Here is an 18,030-nt window from a genome sequence, read left to right as displayed (position 1 = left end):
TGCCTTTTGAGGGCCAGCGGAGCCCAGTAGAAATGGCATAAGCTTCGGCAAGTTTAAATATGGACTCTGCCATTTTCTAGTTCTGGCTTCACATAAGTCATTTGACTTCTTTGAGTTTCAGTCTTCTCCTCTGCAGAATGGGACTGATGCTAGTGCCTGCCTGGCAAGGTGCATGCGGAGAGTAGCAAAGTACGCGTTACACTAGTTGTAGTCATGGATAGGTTCATCCATGCATATTTAGGGGGCACGTATTTATTTCAAATATATTTCACAGAGCTTTATCGAGCACCTACTATGTGCTAGTCATTGCCCAAGATGGTGGGGATATAGCTGTGAAGGTCAACAGTGCCTGCTCTGATGGTGTTTGCATTCTAGTGTGGGAGAACGAGTGAAGACAAGAAATAAATACAAACACATACATTTTTTGGAAACATCAGCCCAGAGAGTGATGAGGGCTAGGAAGAAAAATTTTCAAACTTGATGCACAATAGAATGGGGAGGGGGCAAAGAGGGGTCAATTTAGATAGAGTAGTCAGGGAAGCCCTCCACAAGGTGATGGCAGTTAACCTGAATGAGGACAAGAAGCACGTCAAAGAGCAGAAGGAATGGTGTCCTAGGCAAAGGGAACAGCAAGTACAGAGGCTAGGTGGCCTTGAAGATGGATGCACTGAATTGTGGCTAATAATGATGCCCTTGTCTAATAACGTCTTTTTATTTATAGTGTTTATAAAAGCCAATAGTCTCCTCTCCCAATACGGTGGTCATTCACAAATTTGTTCACCAAGTATGTCTGTTTCTGTGCATTTCCTGTCCCCCACCCCATACTTGAGTGGGGCATATGAAGGGTGGAAGAGACATGTCACTTTTGGGCAGGAGCTTTTGCTTACTGATGTGGCACGCTCCAGAGCTCTCTCACTCTAGGATGGAGACTGACAATTGTGAAGGTGGTGGCTAATCCATTATCCTACCATGAGTGGCTACTGTAAGTAGAGTCAAGATTGCTGGGGTCCTGTTGATTCAAGATCCACATGTCAAGTGAGTGAAAATAGTGAATGAGAATAATCTCTAGTTGTTTTCAGTCACTGAGATTCTGGGATTGTTTGTTACTGCAACATAATCTAACCTCCCCAGACTGATACACTCTCTTTTGTTGAATGCAACCTTACACCTTCCCACTGTAGTCCTTCTACACCCTACTGGGTTTAGGTCACAATTGAGAACAAAATGTTGTCTCAACCCAAGCTGCTGGTTGCACAGGAAGGTTCCCACGCCTCTTTCATATGGGGATGCTGGGAACCCAGAGTAGTTGTATGGGCAGTGGCAGCTTAAATGAAACAGGACATTACCAGGAGAAACAGCTGCCTGCCTTAGCTCCCACTAGCCTGGGCATCCCCTCACAAGGGGCATGGGCTCTGCAATTCCTCCTGCAGACTCACACTCCCTCCCCCAACTTCATGAATCCCTTAAATACTCCCTTCATGGGCTTATGCAATCCCACTGTTGCCAACAAGCCTGAGTGCTACAGCCAGCGGGTCTGATCCCTGGGCTGCATAAGGCACTTCTAGGGTATTAGCATTATTCATCTCTGGGATGGGAGTAGATTACAAACGCATCTGGTGATGGAAACAAAATGCCAGAGTGAGCTTGGAGCGGCTACTTTCATCCTTCCAAACCAGACGTCTGCACACCAAATGCTCCCAGGAGCCAGGCACCTAACCAAAATGAGTGAAGGGGGCCAGGTGGGGCCAGCAGCAAAATGGAAAGTGTACGCCTCTTCTAAAGGGCCACCACTGCTTGCCTCCAGTGGGACAGTGCTGCCAGATCTTCCAATTCTGTGCAGAGAACTTAGAGCTCTAAATTCATATAAAATATTTAGTTACAAGGTATTTGCAAATAGTTAAAAACTATGCGTACGTTGTGGTTTTCACTGGTGCTATTTACCAAATATTTCTGGAGCTGCCGCTGCCTGGGAACAAGATGGACATGCACTTGCCTTGTCCCCTTGAAGCTGGGGGTGGCCATGTGACTCATTCTGTCCAATGTGTCAGCAGAGGTGACACACATCACTTCCAGGTAGAAACTATAAAAGCCAATGCAGTATTCCCCCAGAGTCTTCTCATTGCCTCAGTTACAGTGGAAGCACACGAAGAGATAAGCAATCTGCCTCAGTTCTTAAGTTATTGTAATAACAAACGAGCAAAGGAACCCCACTGATCCCACCGGCAGAAACACAATGAACATGTTGGAAGAGCAAAAAATAAATGTTTGTTATTTACGCTCCTAAAACGTGGGGGCTGTTTGTTACTGCAATATAATCAAACTTATTGTGACTGATACAAACAGCATACAGATGACACAAAACAAGTCTCTGGCCATTTCTTTGATTTGCAATTTCGGATGAATTGTTTTTCTCCTCTTTTTCTCTTTCCTTGTTTCAAACATTTCCTTCATCTCTATTAATTCAGCTCATCCAGCAAACACTTATGGAGACTTCTATAAGGGAAAACTGCTCTAACATACCATAGCAACCATACCATAGCAGCAACAACAGTAACAACAATAATTATAAAATAGTGGATGCTGTCCTCCGACAACCAGCTTATCCAGGGCAGCTCAACCTTCTTGGTCCAACAGGCAGAGGCAATCCAGACCCCAAAGTAGTCAGACTCCAGAGTATCCCCCAACCCACTCTAACTTCTAAACCCTTCCATGATTTCCAGGAGACTCTGATCTATAAGAAGCATGCTTACTCTCAGACCCCAAAACAATGCTTGTGAGTCGTTTTACACAACATGGCCTCATGGCAAGCAGGTTTTCTTTGGAATTAGGCTGACTTGATTTTATTCCCTGCTTAGCTACTTATTTGCTGTGTGACTTTATGTCTCAATTTTCTGTTGAATACAGTAAAGTACACCTCCAATTTGGCAGAGTTATAATGAGGATCAGGCATAACATATAGCAAGTACCCAGGAGAATGGCCCATAGTTGGTGCTTAGTTAATGGCAACTTTTGGAGAGAGAGATATGGACAAAGTGAAGCAAAAGGGGTATTTGGATTCACTTTAAATTAGAAGTTACGACTCTGTGTACATAGTGAGTTAAGCCTGTGGGCTCTGGAGCATGGCTGCCTGGGTTCAAATCCTTTCACTCCAGCTGTGCAACTATAAGTAAGACACTTCACTTCTCTGAGCCTCCGTTTTCTCATCTGTGAAATAGGAATGATAACAATAATATTTGAATCCTCGGGTTGCTGTGACAAGTGCCAGGCATAATAAAGATAAACTACAGATGAGACCTTATGTCCTTATTATGTAAAACTCTGACAGCAACATTTCAAGTGCAGTTTGGAAAGCGGCCAGTCTGGCCTTGGGTAAAACCTCACTTCCGCGGGCTTCTGCAGAAGGAGTGTCCCCCAGCCTGGCCCTCTGGAATCCTCCTTTTGAAACCGGCAGTTTACAATGTCTTACAAGGCTTCATTGTTTTCACCTCAGCAGGGAACACGTGTTCCTTCTGCATACACGCACTTGACTTTGACACAGGCTTTTCATCTCTGGGACTCGGGAGGGCATGGCAAGACTGCCCGGGAAACCCGATCTCCCCAACCCTCAATTCTAATCGTGTTGTTTCTTAGACTCGGTCTCACCTATAAATCATTTTTAATGACAGTTTGAGAAGAAAGACATCGCAAAGCAAATCTTACACGACGTTCTCATCACCAATGGCATTTAATATCCTAAAGCAAATGCTTTATGGCATTGCATCGCAGGCCTCAGGCGCAATGAAGGCAGGCTATTATTTTTTGCCTTTTGTGCACCTTTTGTGTGCTTGGGGGTCACTCACTTTAGGGAATGCCTGTCTGTTATGCCTGGGGGATTTGTTCTGGGGGGATTTAGGATGGTCGCAGGGTCCACCAGGATGCTTGGGAGACTTTTACACAATAAGGCGGCCTGTGGGGTGGTATCCAGAGCCGGTAACATGAGAAAGTTATGAGAATATAAGCCAGGCCTGATCTGGGGTTCCTCGCCATTCACCTGAGGGGCCCCTTCCCTTCCAGGGAAGTCGATACGGTGAAAATCAAACCAAAGCGACAGCAAATAAAAACAGTCCCTACCTCTCCTCTCCCCAAACCCCAGCCAGACTTGGAAAGAAATGTGAACGTCTGTGCTCCAATTCACTTCCATCTGACAAATATTTTCTGAGTATTTCAATGTGCCTTCGATGAGCCTGGACATGAACTCACAGAGGTCAGTACCATTCTCCTTAGTGTGACACAGTCTAATTCAGCCGTCAGTGTCTAAGCACCTACAGCACCCAGGGAGCCGGACCAGCCACCGGTGGAGTGGCTGCCAGGGGAACTGTCTCAGGCTGCAGGCTTCAAAGAGTTAAAAGACACACAAATGTGCAAGATCGGTGAGATCAGAAGCTACTGGATGCACCTAGAACAGTCCCTGTTCATGCATGGTTAGCAAATGAATGGTTTGACCAAAGAACCAGCAATAGAACAAAGTGATCCGAATAACCCGAATGCGCACACGACAAGCGTTTGCTTCCTTCTGTCCCCTCCTTTCATTCCCCAACGGGTGCTGTAGGAAGAGGATCTGGCATAACATCTCACCAGACTCACCCACCATGAAGACTCACCCATCCACATCTGCAAGAGAGACGTTTTGATGCTCCCTGATAAGACATTTGGAAGACTCGTGTTCCTGTCTGCCTCTGATTTCCTAGGAACGAGCCACGGGAGGGACCGCTGCTTGCCTTGCATGCGTTCGCTGGGCCAGGAGGAAGGTGGTTTACTTCCTGGTCGCAGAGTGTACTCTGCCCTCCTGTTCTGACGCTGAGGCTCCTGAAAGAGGGGTCACAGGAAAAAGGGCAACATTAGCTGGGCTTCTACTAGGTGCAGACACAGAGCTCAGACCCACGCATGCATCGGCTCTGAGTAATTCCTGTATCAGAGAGGGGCTGGGAGCAGAAAATCAGGTGACGGGGGTAGAATGCTCAGCACAGAGCCGGAACATATTAATGCTTAACAGATGGCAGTTTCTTTGTCATATCCTCAGTTACACGTGTGGAAACTGAGGCTTGGAGAAGGGGAGGGAGGGAAGCAGCTATGAATGGAGACCCGGGAGATAATAGCACCCAGAACATGTGAGCTTCCCAATCATGGTAAGGAGCTTATCCTAACACTGGAGCTGGGTAACTTCGGCTAAGTTATTTCACCTCTCTGCGATTCCAATAACAACAAAAACAATAATAATAATAGGTTGAATCGTATGAAAATGCCCATCTCCTACTTTAGCAATATTTGAATGTCAGTGATTTCATAAGCTTCAATTTAATAACAACAACTTTCTCATGGTGCCCATGTGAGGACTGAAAAATATGTAAAAGCTGAACACAGCACCCAGTAAACTGTGATCCCTCAAGACATGGAAGTTAGTTTAATTATCATCTCCATGGCTTTCTTGGATAAAAGAAGAAGTGAGATCTATTCATATGGGCATCGGAAGCAAAGGCACGACCATATTTTCCACACCTGGACAAGCCTGTGTCATGGGGGCCTCATCCCCACCTCCAGGGGTTGGTGATACGGGATCAGCAATTTCCTCCATCCAGCCACATAGGTAAATGTTTTACCAGCTACCCTTACAGCCCCCTTTCCACCGCAGGGCACAGCTCTCCAAGCCCGAGCACCCTCCTTTGAACCAGAACTCTGGAATTGTTGGGGGCCCCAGGGTCCTTTCTTTTCTTCTTAGGGGAGGGGGAGCTGGGGGGTGGGCCAGAGGGCAGGTGTGCGTTATAGATTCGAGCATAATGAGGGAGAAGGAGGCCATTTCCAGAAGTCTGTGTTAATGAGAACTTGGCTCCCCTGAAGCTGGGTGGACTCAGAAGCATCTTCATCTTCATCGTTATCAGCTTCTTCGATGTATCCAGGCAGCAGCTGCATCTTTTTCTCTCATCAGCTCCTGCTACTGCTTCCTTTGTTCACTGCTCTCCTCCCCCACTTCCTCCTCTTTCTCTTCTTCCTTTTCCTCCCCCTCCCCCTTCCCTTCCTCCTCCGCCATCTTTTTCTCCTTCTTCTTCTTCTTCGCCATCAGACAAAGCCACTGTACTGACACAGACGTAGAGAACAAATGTATGGATACCAAGGGGGAAAGGGGTGGGGTGGGAGGAATTGGGAGACTGGGATTGACACATATACATTATTGATACTATGTATAAAATGGACAACTGATGGGAACATACTGTATAGCAGAGGGAACTCTACCTAATGCACTGTGGTAACCTAAATGGGACGGAAGTCCAAAAGGGAGGGGATATCTGTATGTGTATGGCTGATTCATTCTGTTGTGCAGTGGAGGCTAACACAACATTGTAAAGCAACCATACTCCAATAAAAATTAATTAAAAAGAAAAAGATTCCCTTCCATATTCTGTTGCCATCTTCCCCTCCTGGGTCCTCATTCTAATTGGGGTTTGGGGTTTCTCCTCTCCCCACAACCATCATGATTCAGCAATACGCAAAGCTTCAGACCTTCCCTGATCCTGCTGTCCCTTCACCACTACCACCCCTGCATCACAAATCCTACCTATCCTGGATCCAATGGTCTCAGTGGCATCCCCTAGATCAGAACCAATTGTAGACTAATTGCAGCCCTCAATTAGTGGGCTCAAACCTCAAAACCTGGGGCTAGGCAGGCATGGTTGTAGAACAGATTGAACCACTGTTGGGGTCTTCAACAGGTGAGGGGGTGGGTTGAACAACAGATCCAAATGGAGCAGAAGAGAACCCTCCACTGCCCTCAGCGAGGTTCCAACAAAACCAAACCAGAGAATACCCCAGAACTTTGGGAGTGTCTGCCTTGCTCACACCCTTAACCACCAATTGCCAACAAACAACAGGGATTGGATCCCAGAAGGTCAACATTTAATGTGGCTGTAATTAACTGGATCAGAATTAGCCCAATCTGGGCAACTTAGGGTGCCTTTCCATGGAATTTAGATGATGATGATGATGATGATGATGATTGCAATGATGGTGATGGTGGTGGTGTTGATGGTAATGATGATGAGACAATGACAATGTGATGGCGATGGTGGTGGTGATGATGGTGATGATGATGAGACAATGACAATGTGATGGCGATGGTGGTGGTGATGATGGTGACGATGATGAGACAATGACAATGTGATGGTGATGGTGGTGGTGATGATGATGAGACAATGACAATGTGATGGCGATGGTGGTGGTGATGATGGTGATGATGATGAGACAATGACAATGTGATGGCGATGGTGGTGGTGATGATGATGATGATTGATATCACTTACTCTGTCAACCACTTGAATGGTTTACGTACCTTACACCTTACAAACCCTATAAGGTAAGGAGGTAAGGAAGTGACGAATAATATTGTATAGACGAGAAAACCAAGAAAATTTCCCAGATGGACAGAACTTGTAACTGGTGGAGCAGGAAAAGCTATTCAGCCCAGAAAGAATAATGGAAGCAAGTGTGAGAAACAGAGATAGAATTCTCTCCAGGGTCAAAGTTCTAGACCTTTCTTCACCCTACTTAAACCCCTGCCCTTGGGTTCTGTGAGAAACCCCATTCCCATTTTTCTTAAGCTTCATTTGATTTCTATTTCTTTCAATCAGACAAATGCTAGTAAATAGAGTCACTGAACTTTGTCTCCAAACAGAGTGTGTGGTGATCCTTTTAAATGTGACACTGAGCCAGGGCTGGGATTAAGGTGAAACAAATGAGACATCTAGGGCACACAATTTAAGGAGGCATTCACTCTCAGGGACAGGCAAGTGAGGGGGCATTTGCACAGATCTGACAGTGTCTCCTTAAATTTTGCAACCTAAGCTCCTCACTTCCTTCACTCTAAACTCAGCCCTGCTTAAGCAACTCCCTTTCCTTTTCTGCCATGGTTTATCCAGCTATAAAATGAGGACATTGAACCCAGGATTACAAAGAGTCATCTTGGGTGTGATATTCTGATTCTGGCAAATAAATGACATACTTGTTACAAACCCCATATCCCACGTCTGTGGCAGACATCACTAATCAATAATGGCTTCTTTTTTTAAATAAATTTATTTATTTTATTTATTTATTTTTGGCTGCGTTGGGTCTTTGTTGCTGTGCGTGGGCTTTCTCTAGTTGTGGCGAGCGGGGGCTACTCTTCGTTGCGGTGCATGGGCTGCTCATTGTGGTGGCTTCTCTTGTTGCAGAGCACAGACTCTAGGCACGCGGGCTTCAGTAGTTGTGGCTTGCAGCTCTACAGCGTGGGCTCAGTAGTTGTGGAGCTCAGGCTTAGCTGCTCTGTGGCATGTGGGATCTTCCCGGACCAGAGCTCGAACCCGTGTTCCCTGCATTGGCAGGTGGATTAGTAACCACTGTGCCACCAGGGAAGCCCAATAATGGCTTCTTGATGAGCCTGGACATGTCCTCAGAATCCAGCTCCACATAGAGCCATGAGGATCTACTGGTAAATATTTATAATTGGCCAATAAGAGGAAACTTCTCGAGGACAGAAACGGGGTTTTACCCGCCTCTCTCTCTCTCCCCTCTCTCCCCAGCTCCTAAAACGCTACCTGATACAGATGAAGCTCTGCATGTATTTTCAAAATAAACCGAAACTTCACCAATGTGCATGGAGAACTACCTACACAGGCAATTACTGTTCATATGAATACCCATGCAAATACGGATGTGCATCTCACACACACACACACACACACACTTCTGTGCATAATGTATCATGGCCCACGTGTACAGCGGGGCCAGATTAGGCTCCTAACAATGAAAAGATCATGTTCCTTCCAACTCTCATAAACTTCAAAATAATCATTTAAAATCAAAATAATAAAGAGTCTAGAAGTCCAAAAAGTTCTGGCCTTTGTCACAATAATTACCTTAACTTTTTTCAATATCAAATATCAACATCATTAAGAAAGGAGGAGGGAGTTTGGTGTCTATGATTTGCTCAAACATGCCTTGAGACTTGTGTGGGATCATGTAGCACTGAAAACAATCTCACACATGCGTGAATGTGGACATGTCCACATAGAAACATGCACAGTGTTACACGTGCACATGTGCACACATGTTCACAATTACACACTTAGACTTGCATATACACTCTCCATGCATTGTTCACATACATATATGTGACCACACACATTCTAAACATGTATGCACATGTGTCCCCTTATGTATAGGCATGTGTGCACTTGGCAAAGCACACATACCCACAAATGCACAGGATGACATTTATATCCACCCGAATGTACAGACGCAGATACCCAAGCACACCCTTTTAGGTCCCCACTTGAGTGTATTTGTACACCTATATGCACAGACATACACCCACACATACACACACCCACTCGGATGCCCATATTCTCTCTCTCTCTCTCTCTCTCTCACACACACACACACACACACACACACACACACACACACACAATCTGCCATCCCTCCAACATAAGACCCTCAAGGCCACTCCTCTGCGGGCCTTCACTGTCAGGGAGCCTGGTAAGAATCATCAGGGCAGCTCGACAGTGATAACAATTTCCAGAGCCAACAGAAGGGAGCTTAATTCACAGTGAAAAGCTGACAGGGCCGGCGCCTCCGCGTGCTTTCTGCCAGCTCCTACTAACTCAGCCCAGCGTAGGGAGGTGGCAGACTCTTGGTGCCCTCCAGCCATGTCATCTCCTAATGATGGCAACGCTTTGACAAAGCTGAGCAACACAGCCGGTAGGTGTGAAGTTGGAATTAATTTTCTTTCGGAAGGTCAAGTGCATTAATGAGCTTTTGGCTGGCTCGTATTGTTCTTTTCTCCTTTTTGCAAGAGGGAAAGAGAAAAAAAAAAGGAGAAAGGGACAATTAACTGGAGCTGTTTTCTCCTTTCTCTTCTCCTCCCTTCAGAAGACTTGGCCCCTTTTCCAGAAGCCCAGTAAGTAGACCCCTGTGGGCAGACAGATGGGCTCAGACGTGGCCTATCATGGAACAGTTTATTCCCCCACTGCACTGGGAAAGTCTCAGCATTAGACCTGCCTCGAGGGACAGGGGATAAGTAAAGAAGAACAAAATATACATCTCAGCCTTTAAGGAGTTTCAGTAGATATTAAGTTAGTAAAACAAATGGGTTTCATTGTATATGTCATTCCTGATTGATTAGCAGTGGCTGCCTGGAGCTGTGTGGGGAAAGCAATGAGCAATGGAGGCTCTTCAGGCTCAATGGGCAGGAGAGTCATGATTGATTAGCAATGTCTGCCTTGGGCATCATATAAGGCAGTTGCAGCATAAGCAGAGCTATTTAAAAAAAAAAAAAAAGAAATACCTAGAATTCAACAGGTTAGGGATAAATAAAAACTCAGTAAATAAGTATATTTAAAACCTAGAAAAAAAAAAAGAAAGAGTCCATAAGAAAACTTAAGGAAGAAGCTACATGTAAACAGGAATTGTAAACTCAAATGACTTTAGGTACCAGGAAGGTGACAGAATGATTCCTGTGGCCCAGGTGGGGCTTCTGCTAAGCTCTAGAGTGTAATTCTCGTTTAAAGAGGGGAATTGCTACTTCCTTCAACCAATCCCTGCCATGGAAGAAAGTGGGCCGGATATTAGCACACCCACCAAATTTTTTTCAAGAGAAATAAAAAACGTGGCTGATTTTTTTAAGTGTGAAGTTCTGTGATGTTTACTGTTGTCAAAAATTTTTTATTAAAAAAAATTATCCTGTAAGCTACCAAATATGTTGGATTTGCCCAGAGAGAGGCCAGTTTGGGACTCTGTTTTTGAGTAAAACGGAAGTATAGGAGAAAGCTCTGTTGGTGGTAATCAGCGTGGTCTCTCATCTGTTTTCCCCTCCAGGCTTCATACTCTCTAAGGGCAGAGAGGGTGTGTGTGTGCGCGCGCGCGTGTGTGTGTCTGTGTAGACGCACGACCCTGCACCTGCACCTGCATGCTGGCGCACACCCACACTCAATAAATACATGTTAAATGAATGGATGAAAGGATCAGATCCCACCCTGACTTCTATAAAGCCATTCGGGGTGTCCAAATGTTTCCCAGCTTATAATGACACATCACTGTCTCTTCTTTAAATCTTGGAGATAAAGAGTATTCTCCCTTCCATGATAGGGATTCAATCTATCAGGATTCAAATTCGAGTTTTACCTCTTCCTAGCTGTGTGACTTCAGGCTAGTCACTTCACTCCTCTGAGTCCTAGTTTTCACTCTTGTAACATGGGACTAATAATAGCATCTGCCTCACAAAGCTATTGTGAGCAATAAATCAGGGGAATCTGCAATTTCTCTTGTAAACCAGGAAAATTTTGAGAGGGAAAGGTGACACTATAAATAATTGCTCTGGTACATTGAGCATAAATATCCTGAGTCACCCGGCTATCTGGTCACCCCAAGCTAACTAGACTCATCTACACAAAGCACTTAGAACAGTGCCTGGCACTTAGGCCTCCATACTGTTAGGTGACATCATGAGAAAACCACAGTCAAGTTTCTGCCTCACTCTCTCTTACTCCTTTGCAATGTGGAGTGATGGAAAGAGCTTGGGTTCAAGGTTCTCGGTTCTGTCACCTCACCTTTCGTTAAGCACCTGCTCAGAGGAGATGGCAGCTGAGTCTCACATGAAAGGGAAGTAATGATTTTGCCAGGCAACATGTGTAGGGATAGAAAGAGGGAACTTTCGGACAAAAAAAAAAAAGAAGAGTTTAAACAAAAGTTTGGTGTCCAGTTCGTGCGCTATTGGGTGTGACCCAACTGGAAGCAGATCCTTAAGGACCACAGGTCCAAAACGTTTGTGAGTCTGAGAAATCAGGCTCGAAAGATGATGTGCATGGGCTTTAAACACATTTGTTATCTGTTACATCATCTGTAAGAGACCTGCCAAACGAGGATTGTGCACAAAGACACCAACATGAAAACAACAGATTTTCCTGGGAAGAATCTCAAAGACCAGTGACCCAATTACCAGATCATATTTTAAAAGGATGTTGTAAAATTCCCTTATTAAAAAAGAGGATGGGAGATAGTCACCACTACTCCCTTTTTTATTACCATTATTGTAGAATGTCACGAGCAGAGAAGGCAAACTTTAATAAAACAAGCCTCTAAAGAAAAGAAAGTCTCCTTACTAATCTGGGAAAACTTAGTGGGATTTAACTGAGATAAAGTTCCAGGCTCCCATCTCAGTGACCCTCCAGCAACTGCTTTGCAAGTGTGACATTTGCTCACGTCCATCCTCCACATTCCGTTCATCTGTTCTTGTCTCCCAAACAGGAGAACACTGACGGGGCAGACCCGCAGCTCATTCATGATCAGAAGCACCTGGGTGCTTCCCAAACCCTGTACCTTCAGAGCAGGATGCCACCGGGGACTGTCTGACTTGCTTTCTTCCAGCTCACAGTTTTCTCAGAAAGACACCAGCCCAGGAATCTGGGATCACCATTCTTGCAAACTGCACCTCTTCCAGAAAGACATCTTCTTGCCCCCTTCTTAGTCATGGCTTGAGCTCCCCCTTCTCTTGAGGACAGTTGCAGCCTGGATCAGGGAAGAGCTTACACTGTATCATGGTGCATTTCATTTCATTCATGGCTCAATGAGAGCAAGTGTTTGATGAGCAGGTACTACGTTCAGGCTCTGTATTGCCAGAGTTCTGTCTCTGTATTAGACAGACACTGTCTAGGCACTGGGGATGCAGCAGTGAACATGGCAAAGCCTTGACCTGGTGGAGTGGACATTCTCAAACTAGATGTACTTCCCACATTTACCTGCTTGATGAGTTCTTCCTGTAAGAACTCAAGATCCAGCTCAAAGACCTTGACTATCCCCCTAATTTATTCCATGACCATCCTCCTTGGGAAAAAAAAAACACAACTCCATTCTTCTTAGCCCTTGCTTCTCTGGCCTCTTTCATACTTGCAACATTCTGCCTTGCACTACAGTGAGTAGCCAACGTGCCTACCGAGTAGTTAGAATGGGTAACTTGCTATTGAGAGGGCAGGCTCCAGGGTCTGAGAGCCTGGGTTTGAAGCCTCGTCCCTCTACTTCTATCTGTGTAAACTTGGGCAATTGCCTTAGTTTCTCTGTGCCTCCAATTGCTCATCTGTAAAATAGGAACCATAATCATGCCAACTCATAGGGTGCTGTGAGAATTCAAGGAGATAGTCGATAAGTCACGCATTTAGCACAATGTGTGGGGCATGGTAAAGGCTCAAAAATATCAGATATTTTTAGTCTTTTATTGAGCATATATTAGTTGACTACTGTGGCAGATATTACTATTATCATTGGTGGCTGGTGTTCCTTTAGGAGTCTATACTTCCCAGCCTCTTTGCAGTCAGGAAGAGTCATATGATTAGTTGTGACCAAAGAAATATTAAGAGAAGTGATATATGTCACTGCAAGGAAAATTCCCTAGATAATACTCCATAGTTTATCTTGCCCTGCTGCAGAAACCAATGAACTCCACATGGTGAACCTCCTTCAACTTGGATCCCTGACCGTATGGATCCCTGAGTGACTGTATGGATTCCTGAGTGACTGCACTGGACAGGACATGTGTGTGAGAAATGAATATTTGTTAATTTAAGATACAGAGGTTAAGGGATAAGTGCATTAGTGCAGAAGAACCTAGAACGCTTTGACTAGTACAAGTACCAACTATGCTGCAGGCTCTGAACCAGGCCCAGCAGTAACAGTCTTGAGCCAGAGTCATATTCATGGACTTCAAGGAGCTTGCATTTTGGGGACTGCATATGCTTATGCTTGAGTGAATGAAGAGTGACCATGGCTGCTTAAGACCCAACCTTGTGGCTACCTTTATGCCAGATACTCATCAGCCTGAAGGCAGACTTTCATTTCAATTCCAGCAGCCCAGTGTATGACTGTGGGCACCTTTTGAGGTGAATGCCAGGCTCCTGGTAATTCTCTCCTTGGGGGAAACATCTTGCCTTACTTCCAGATATACCCTAAGTGATGCATCACATGACCCTGCTCATCTGATCACAGCTGATTGGTCCAGGGGCAGTCACCAATCAGAGTCTTTCTTGGAAACTAGTAACTGGTAAGGTGAGACACAAGGCATGTCAATGGCAGCACGGTGGGGTGAAGGCCCATGAAACCTCCCCTACTGAAGACCCCAGAGCTGCCCTTTTCCCTTCCTTTCTTGAATCTTCGTTGTCCAGCTATATGTTGACATCCTGAGATATCTCCATGTCATCCTAATAAATGTCTTTCTTTTATTTTTCCTAAGCTAGCCGAAATTGATTTATGTAGTTTTCGACCAAAGGACCTTGCCAGTATACTAACATGGGCACATAGTAGGACTTCAGTTAATGCAATATGATGAATAAATGATATGTGAAAGGAAAGAAGAAAGGGGAGAGAAAGAAATCAGGGAGATAGAGAAGAAGAAGGGGAGGAGGCAGAGAAAGCTCGGACACACAAATATCAAAAATGCTCCCCAGGTGATTCTGAAGAGTACCTCTAGTTAATGACCACTGGAGGCTTCAGGATCTTAAAGACCCAGGTTCCAATCTTGACATTACCCTTGCCTAGCTGTGTGACCTTAGGCAAGGAGCTTCACCTCTCTGAACCTCTATTTTTCCATTTGGCAAATAAGCTCATAAAGCCATTCTGTTTTATCATGAAGATTTTATAAGGGATGCATGGAAAGACACCTACCACAGGTCCTGGCATGTATTAACCACCAGGGAAACATGAATTCCCTTCTCTCCTCCCATCAGGAAAGAGCACTTTGCTCCCTCCCCTCCTGCCTCCCTTGAATCCCAGAAAAGGTAAGAGAGCTACTGTTGAAAAGGTCTCTTTTTTGGCAGCCATCTTTGAATTTCTCAGCTATTATTTTGCGCTTGGAGTTCACACATCTGTGATGGATGAGCAGGGAACAGAGTCACCTCGTTAGTGTTTGAAATCACTGGTTGGAATTGGGAGGGAAGACAGCCCAAGGTCCAACACCTTAAACAGAGAAATAACATACGTTTCCCTAAAAATGAAGAAAGGTGGGCAGAAAAGGGACACACACAAATCATTGCAAGGAGTTATTTGACCTGCTTGAAAACTTTAACTGCTGGTAATGGCCAACCTGTTGGGTGGTATTTTATTAACACTAAGAGATTTTTACAGGATATGTCTCATATTGCTCTCCAAGAGTCTCAGGAATTCATTAAATATTAAAAGGTAGTGCTCTGGATTGTTCAGTTAAACATGCCCTCCTGATGAGGTTTCCCACAAGTTAGAGACCTGGAAAAAGCAAGCAGGCACAGAATGGATGTTTGCTGCCAGCCTCGGCAGGGAAGATAATAAAATAATAATAGCTGTGAATGTTTACTGGCTGTTTACTGTGTGCCAGGCACTAAACTAAGCACTTTACATGTTTTTTAATACACTTTATAAAGAAGGTATTATTAGCATCCCTGTTTTACAGATGGAGAAATTGAGGCATAGATTTCAAAGCTAGTGTGAATGGGAAGAAATGGAGACATATTATTAGCCATGCTTTGGAGTTGGGCACATGAGGGCTCTTCCAGATCTTCTTACTAGCTGTGTGGCTTCCAGTACGTTACTAAGCCTTTCAGAGCCTCAATTTCGTCTTGTACAAACTGGAAATTATCCCCATCTTACAGGTGAGGAAATGGAGACCCAGGTCACAGAGCTAATAAATGGTGTGGCCAGAACTCAGTCAATGGTCTTGGATTTGATCCAATTACTTATGCTGCATGATGAAGAACTCCAGAATTTAGTTTAAAACAGCCATCTCATTTTGCACATGATTTTGTAAGTCAAGAATTTGAGAAAGGTTCAGCTGGGCAGTTCAACTAGGATCCACATGGAGTTAGCTGGGGATCCACTTCCAAGATGTCTTTTTTTACTCCCATGCACTTATCCTTCTTTATATGGCATCTCATCCTCCAGAGCCTCTTCATTTGGCTTGGGCTTCCTTATAACATGGTGGTGTAGAGTCGCTGGACTCGTTATAGGGTAGTTGGTTTGCCCCCAAATGAATGTTCCAAGAGATAAGAAGCGGAAGCATCACTTGCACCATAATCTGTTGGTCAAAGCAATATCATACCACTACTCTCTCTTGATTCAAGGAGAGGAGACATATACTCCCACCTCTCAATGGAAGGAATGCCAAAGAATATGCAGCCATCTTTAATCTGTCTCATTGATAAATAAGAAGCCAATAAATAATAACTTTTACTTAGAAAAAACATCTATAAAATAGAGCAGTTAATAGCCACCCACCCACCCAAGGTTATTAGGAGGATTAAATTAATGAATGTAGAGTTCGATGCCAAAAACTCGGCAAAAAGCAGGTGCAGAATGAGAGTATGTTCCCTCTCTTTAGCGGCTACTGAATGCCCCAGCCAGGAAGGTAGCATTATCTCAAGTGTAGGGTGCCAGATAAATTACAAGACATCCAGTTAAACTTGTGTTTCAGACAAACAATGAATAATGTTTAGGGTAAGTATGTCCCATGCAATATTGGGGACATATTTATACTAAAAAGTTAGTTGTTGTTTATCTAAAATTCAAATTTAAGTGGACATCCTATTTTTTCATTTGCTAAATCTGGCAGTCCTACCTGCTTGTAGGTAGAAGAGCTGAGACCAAGAATTCTGATTTCAGCCTTTGGCCACAGAGTCCATGAAGACGGAATTTGAAATTTGAATTAGGGAGCCATACATGGTTTGTCCAGGCACGGCAGCTCTCTTTCCTCCAATCATGCCAAAAAAGCAGCAGAAGGGAAAGAAAACAGAAGTCTAAAGGCTTCCCAACCTTCCAACCATCTTGATCCCATCCGCAAGGGTGGGTGTCCAATATTTATTACATTTATCCAGTCATGGAGCTCACTGTCAAGTCATGGAGCCCTGGAGAAGTGGCTTCACTCAGTTTTCTAATCTGTGAAATGGAGGTGTTAATAATAGCAATTCAACCCAAAGGGATACTGTGAGGAATAAATGAGGCAAAATTAAAAAGTGCTTAGAGCAGCTCCTGATCCGTGGTAACTGCTCAATGTTAGCTTTTATTAATATCAGTGGAGAAGCAGACATGCAGACACATAAAATGCTGCAATAACTGAACCAATAGAAAGATTAGGGAAGAAGTAAGGGATAGAAGAGAGAGATAGTGAGGGAAGCTTTACAGAAGTTACAGCTAAGAAGGGTTGTGACAGATGAAGTGGAGTTTGCCAAACAGACAAGGAGGAAAGGCTCCAATGAAGAGGAAACAGCATCTGTAAGGAGATAAAGGAAAGAAGTAAGATGTAAAAGGAGCTCCAAGTAGCTCAGTGTTGATGGAGAGTGGAATGGAATTTGAAGTTCTAGGGGCAGAGTGATGGGAGATGAGCCCAGAGAGACAGCCCCTGACAAGTTTTGGGTACCACACGGGGACATGGCTTTTTCTGGGGCCCTAAAACAAGTCTCAGTAGAGGAAGGAACCAATGAGCTTTGTGCGTGGACCAAGTCCAAACCGTTGTAGTGGGGAAGATCAGACAGAGAGACTTCTACATTATTCCAGATGGCAAGACGCAAGTTTGAGGCAGTAGAAGTGAGGCTATGCACAAGTGAAAAGCTGAGAGAGAAATTTCTGGTGTAGAGTAGAGACCGCATTTCCAGCTTCCAGCCAGACTGAGAAATTTGACCTACACAGTAAAACACTAGAAAAGTACATTATGCCCAAATATCTTCTTAACTCACAGCTTGAGTGTGAAACTCATGCCTATAATTGAGGAAATGGGAATTTCTATAACTCTGAGAAATAATCGGAGCGACCATCCCACTCTAACGCTCCTCTGACTTTCCAGTTGAGGGTGCTAGGAGCTCATCCCAAAGGAGAGCAGGAAGAGGTAGCCAAGAAAGTAGTAGTCTGTAGTTGTTGTACTAGTGGTTTGAGCCCTAAAGCTAAAAAGAGGATCTTAATAACTTAACCTCTTAACCATCCTGAATCTAATAAGAGCTGCCATGTATTGAGCCA

The 18,030-nt window shown here is 44.5% G+C and overlaps 1 long non-coding RNA gene across 3 annotated transcripts in view; it reads right to left on the bottom strand.

Annotated features, from left to right (window-relative positions):
- LOC103012402 (uncharacterized) overlaps window positions 1–18,030 on the bottom strand; it is a 234,960-nt gene that overhangs the window by 158,638 nt on the left and 58,292 nt on the right. For all 3 annotated transcript variants that reach the window (XR_450824.2, XR_003623208.2, XR_003623207.1), the window contains exon 2: window positions 4,641–4,845. This is a non-coding gene — a long non-coding RNA (uncharacterized LOC103012402). The remainder of the gene's footprint in view (window positions 1–4,640; window positions 4,846–18,030) is intronic.

The sequence above is a fragment of the Balaenoptera acutorostrata genome, chromosome 13 (genome assembly GCF_949987535.1).
Source record: "Balaenoptera acutorostrata chromosome 13, mBalAcu1.1, whole genome shotgun sequence".
NCBI lineage: Eukaryota > Metazoa > Chordata > Mammalia > Artiodactyla > Balaenopteridae > Balaenoptera > Balaenoptera acutorostrata.
This window is presented reverse-complemented; position numbering and strand designations above follow the sequence as displayed.